The sequence below is a fragment of the Eubalaena glacialis genome, chromosome X (assembly GCF_028564815.1).
Source record: "Eubalaena glacialis isolate mEubGla1 chromosome X, mEubGla1.1.hap2.+ XY, whole genome shotgun sequence".
NCBI classification, from domain to species: domain Eukaryota; kingdom Metazoa; phylum Chordata; class Mammalia; order Artiodactyla; family Balaenidae; genus Eubalaena; species Eubalaena glacialis.
The window spans coordinates 108152853-108158862 of NC_083736.1; positions in this window are offsets into that span (position 1 = coordinate 108152853).

Sequence of the window (6010 nt, forward strand, 5' to 3'; positions counted from 1 at the left end):
ACCTGAAACTAACACAACATTGTAAATCAACTATACTTCAGTAAAAAGAAATTTTTTAAGGTAACAATAATAACAACAGTAATAATCATGATGAGTTTTCTCCATCACTTTCTCCTATTGGGCAGATGAAATCCTCGCACTTGCTGTGTTTCCATCAACTTAGATACAATCATCCCTCTCTCTAATTCCAGGTTTCTCTGCAGAGTCTTTTACTTGGCCAGCACTATCCCTCATATCTGGCCAGAACATAACTTCTGGCTGACTGCCAATCAATCTTTACAGGATCAAATTAATGCATGCAAAGCCCACATTTACACTGACACAAAAATCATGGAATTTTAGAGCTGGAAGGGACCTTAGGGTTTCCCAACTCAGATTGTCCTGTGGTCCAGGATAGTGTTGAAATTCTTTGCCCAGAGAGCAGGTGGGGAAGGGCAAAGCAGAAGTCAGGAGTCAGTTTAAAGTTCTGCTTTACTTGGATGTTTGGATTGGATGTTTGGAAAGAACAATCAAGCCCAATTTTTTCCTATTACAGAGGAGGAATCTAAGAGCCAGAGAGGTTATGTGATTTGCTTCAAATCATACAAAAAGTTAGTGGCAGAGCTTGAATTAGCATCCAAATCTTCTGGCTCCCAATCCTGTGCTCCAGTGCTCTTCCCCATACACCTTGCTGCCCCGGGGGTCCTATCCTTATACTTGAATAGACTCTGTTGAGCTCAAGACTGTTAAAAAAGCTCACTATGGCTGCCCTAACAATTTGAGTTGGCTCTTTTAAGCAGCCATGCCCTCCTTAAAAGGATAAATTTTCAACTGCTTGACTCATTTACACCAGGACCATACCCTATTCAGCTCTGAACTATGCTGGCCACTGGTTCTGCTATTTCTCCCATTCTGTACCCTCCGAGTCTTTTACGTCTACACAATATTATTTTGTTCTTGATAATAACCCATGTTTTCTCTCAAATGTACCTAGCACAGTGTCTGGCCCTCAGTAAGTATTCAGTGAATTACTGCAGACTAAGGGACCAAATGAATAGCTACACGTTTGTCTCTCCGTAGTGGAAATGAAGCCTCATGCCTCCCTGGATAACAACCAGTCTAGACTGACCCAATCATCAGGATCTTCCTACCACTTAGGCAACTGTGAGGACTGGGGAGATGAGACTCAGGGAGCTTAGAGCAGGCAAGGATGATTCCACAAGCTGAAGACCGGTGGCGGGTGATAGAGCTCCCAAGACACTTGTTTTGATCTTAAGGGGTTGACACATTTTGACTTGGTGATCTCCGGACTAAAGTCTTCTTACATTCTACCTTTTCTTCAATGTGCATTGTCAGCAGAGTGCCTGGCAAACGGCAGGCATGCACTCCACAAAGGTGTGATGAACTCAACTTCCCCTTGCTTCTTCAAACTCCTCCCTCAAACCCCATTCCCTGCCAACATGTGACTGGGGTCATATGGATTAGAGTTAACCCTAAATTTCAAAAATAATAATAAAAATGTTCCTCAGCATTACTACCTTTTTTGTTATGCTGGATTTTTTTTTTCAGGGCTGAGCTTTAATTTTTGTTTTGTTGACTTGGGAATTTTATTTTCTCCATTGCCTGATACCTAAGGCCTTGTCTGTCCTAAGCAGTGGACACACAGGGAGTCATCTGAGTTTCAGCAATCCTTCCCTCCAACCTCTGCCTTGACTTCCACTATGTGGTTTATAAGCAGGATGTTAGTTAAGCGCAGGGCTCTGACAGCAGCTAAGATGTGGTTTCAACTCCTAGGTCTATCCCTTACTTCCCAGCTCTGTGCCTTTAAGCAAGTTACTTCACCTCTTTGTGCCTAAGATTCCTACTCTGTAAGATAAGAATAAAAATACCTACCAGTGGTATAATAAAAAATATATTTGGACTTTGTCCTTGATTCCTGTCACAAAGCTCCTAAAACCCTTGGAATTTTGTGAGGGACAGGAGTATCTTTGTTGTTCCTAATGAGCCCTTTTCAACACCTGAGTTTATGCAAATGACTGACTCCAGGTGGGGGCCCCTGAATAGCTTCAGGATGGAGGCTGGTCACCAGAAAAACCAAAGTGATTGGAGGGTTGGAACTTCCAGCCCTACTGCCTGGCCTCCAGAGATGGGAGGAGGGACTGAAGATTGAGTTCTATAAAAACTCTTGGAATAACCAACAAGGACCTACTGTATAGCACAGGGAACTATACTCAATGTCATGTAATAACCTGTGATGGAAGACAATGTAAAAAAGAATATATATATATATATATATATATACATGAAACTGAATGACCTTGCTGTACACCTGAAACTAACACAACATTGTAAATCAACTATATTTCAGTAAAATTTTTAAAAGATAAAGTGTTGATAGAAAAAAAAAAAACCTCTTGGAAAAGGAAACTCAGAGAGCTTCCACACTGGTGAACACATTGATGTGCTTGGAAAGTGGCACACCCAGAGAGGACATAGATGCTCTGTGCTCCCCCATACAGCACTTGCCCTATGCATCTCTTCCATTTGGCTCTTCCTGAGTTCCATCCACTATAATAAACCATAATCATAAGTAAGGTGCTTATGTAAAGTAAAGGGCTTAAGGTAAGTAAAGAGTTCTATGAGTCATTTTAGTGAACTATCAAACCTGAAGGGGGAAGTCGTGGGAACACCTGAATTGGGTAGTCAACCAGGCAAAAGTGCCGATCACCTATGGACCCCATTTGCAGCTGGCTTCTGAAGTGAAGGCAGTCTTGTGGGACTGAGCCCTTAACCAGTGAAGTCTGGGCTGATTCTGGGTAGTGAGTGTCAGAATTGAATCCAATTGTTGGACACCCAGTTGCTGTCAGAGGATTAGAAGAATGGTTGGTGTTGGAAAAGATACCACATATTTGATGTCAAAAGAAAAAACCGCATAGAGTCGTTATGAGGATTAAATAAAATGGTCTGTGACATACAGTGAGTGATTAATAAAAAGCAGCTCTTACTATTACTTGCATGTCTGTGCTTCTTCAATAGGTCCTAAATACCACTCGATGTCTTCTGCTGGACCTGGAATCCCACCTGGAACACCAACCAGCTTGGCTAGGTCCCTCAGTCCCCATCTAACTCTAGCAACTCCTTTTCCTCTTGGACTAGACTTGTCCCTCTCTCCCTAGTTACTAGCTGAAGTCCTGCTGAAACCGGACAGACATCCCTACCCACTCATCTATAGCTATGTGCCTACCTCTTAGTTCTATCTGTGCTACTAGGCCCAAACCATTAGATGAGACCCTCTGGACATAAATAACTGCCCAATTCAAGGTGAAATTTGCCCCATCTTCTTGGACGCTGGGACTTGGATAGCTGGCCGCTCTCCTTGGATGAGAGTCTTAACCCTGCTTCAGCTCAGCCTTGGCCTCCTCCCCATTCCTGCTGAGTCTCAGCATGCCTCACAGCTGAGTACATATGGGTTTGACTTAAAAGGCAGAACAAGACAGTCAGGTAAGGATGGTCTCATGACTTTCAGAGCTACTTACACTCCAAAGGGTCTTAAAACTGACTTCAAAAAGAATCTAAGATCATGTACTAATCTTCCTGGGATGTTCAAGAAGATCAGCTTTTGTCTAAAAAATCGCAGATCTTTTCCATATGATTCACATATTACCAGAATTTTCTGACTTCTTTTGAAAGTCTAGATATTCCAGCTAAAAATTTAAAATACCACACTTTCTGCTAACACCCCCAGGGAAGAAGTGCATAGAAAGGACCATTGAGACCATTATGACTCCCCTGCAACAAGAATCTGCTTGTCTGAGACCCCACCACAGGAGGCAGGATGAATGGTACTTCTCTGTTGATTTTTTTAAAGAATTCTAATCCAATTACCTTCAGCTCCCAAAGTCAAAATAAGACTTTCCTGGACAAAGACAGAAGTGAATTCATTTGGACAAGTGAAGTCTGTTCAATTCAAAACCAAACCTCAAACCGTCATGCATATGTATCTTTCTTTATATAACAGACTTGTTTCTAAATGTGCTGCACGTGAAAAGGCTTTTTAAAAATAAATTGACCCATATTTTAAGCACACCAGAGGACCTTGCTATTTAAAGGAATTTCTTACTTCTGTGAGTCATTTTGTAGAGCAAATAACCACCCATTAATTTATTTGTGAAATCTGATGTCCACACATCGCTTTCACTTTAAGAGAAAAAATGGTAACATATTTTCTACTGATTCCCAGAAGCACAAGATCATGACCAATAGATTATGCCAGAATTTTGCCATATCCACACTGTAGCTATAATCAGCTGAAAGATCTGTCTCAGTTCCTGGTCACTGACTCATAGTGCCAGAGAGTCTGAAATGGCCTTGGAGATCAGAATCCCACTCTACGACATATCAAAATAAGCTTCCATCCCATGGTCAAGATCATGAAAAATGACCGAGCTGGCCACAAAGATATTTTTATGTCTAATTATGAGCACAGAGATTACAGATCACATACCAGATAAAGGTATATATTCTAATCCAGGAGATAAAATGCCAGGCACCTGCGCCAAAGGTGGCATCCAAGATGGCTTCGGGACACTCAGGTGCCAGTGTAACCAACAACGTGTGAGCAGGCAACACACCAGCGTCCCCAGGAAACTGCAGCCAAGGTATCTAGAGGAGGTGTCCTAGAGCCAGTAGGGAGAGAGCTGCAAGCTAATTTAGGGTTGCTGAGCTGGAGGGCATTTAGAAGGGGTAAGATGGGGGGAGAGTTTTTGCCCCGCTTTCCCAGGCAGCCAGTACCCTGCCACATTCACAGCCCTAAGCTTTTCTGTTTCTCATAACTTCTTTGTACTTTTTGACACTTCAGAAGCCACAGGTATCCAAAAGTCCCTATTTCCCTACAACTCTCTCCCCGCCTGCTACCAGCCTACCCAATAAACAAACACTGTAATTTCCTCATCTTCATTAACATATACTACGAAACTCGAATTATGGGAATGATTTTGCCCACTCTAAACAGGATTTATGTATATGCTCCCTCCTTCCATCATGGATTTAGGATAACTTTCACTTTAAAAACACGATACAACAAAAGGAAAATATAAACACAAACTAACATTTGTGATGAAACACAATTTTATAATGGCAATTTTAAGGGGTGGGGAGGAGACCAAAGCAATATGGCTCCTTATATAGCTTATCTACAGTTACAGTTATAACTATATATATCCTTATATAGTTATCCAGTTATGTAGCTTATCTGGTGATCTGGGTACAGGGATGTAGCTGAGAGGATCCTGGGGAATAAATGGTTAACTTATAGCTGGGACTCTCCCTCTCAAATATCAACTGTCTCCTGTGGCTTTTGCCTGGAGAACAGGGGCACTCTTTGGAATGGGCCTATAATTGGGGAGGGGACATTTCCCCTTAGGCGGTATATAATGAAGTGCCAAACTGAGTGGCAGTCAGTGCTAGCAGGTGATCAGAGGCAGGGCCATCAGAGGGAGCTGGGTTTCCTGGTGCAGCCACAGAAGGGGCTGGGATTCTGCAAGTCTCAGTTGCCCTCTGACAATGAAGGGAGAGCTTCTCTTACTTATTTTCCACCACTCTTAGTGATCACGCTTACCCTCCCAGAGCCTTTGCAAAAGGGAGGCCTGCTTCCCATCCAGTCACCCAGGAAATGAATGAACATCCGCTGTCATGAAAATTTCAGAAAATTAAATATAAATCTTTACACGTGAAGGTTGCAAACATTTGGCCCTTTTGGGTCCAGAGGAGCATTGCTCTATCATGTCTTCAGTGATTAGAATTACACGTTGTTCACTGGGAGGGAATCAACTGCTCCTAAAAGGAGCTACTGTTGTCTGTGGCCCAGGTAAACTGCACCTGTAACTTGCTCAGGTGCACTGACTCTTGGCAGAACTGATATTCAAGAGTCCTGAAGTGCATATGGAGTCATAGGCCGGTTTCCCTGCATAATCCATGTATCCGTCTAAAGGTACCATTCCTCACCCTACCTGTGACCCTACCTGAGACCACT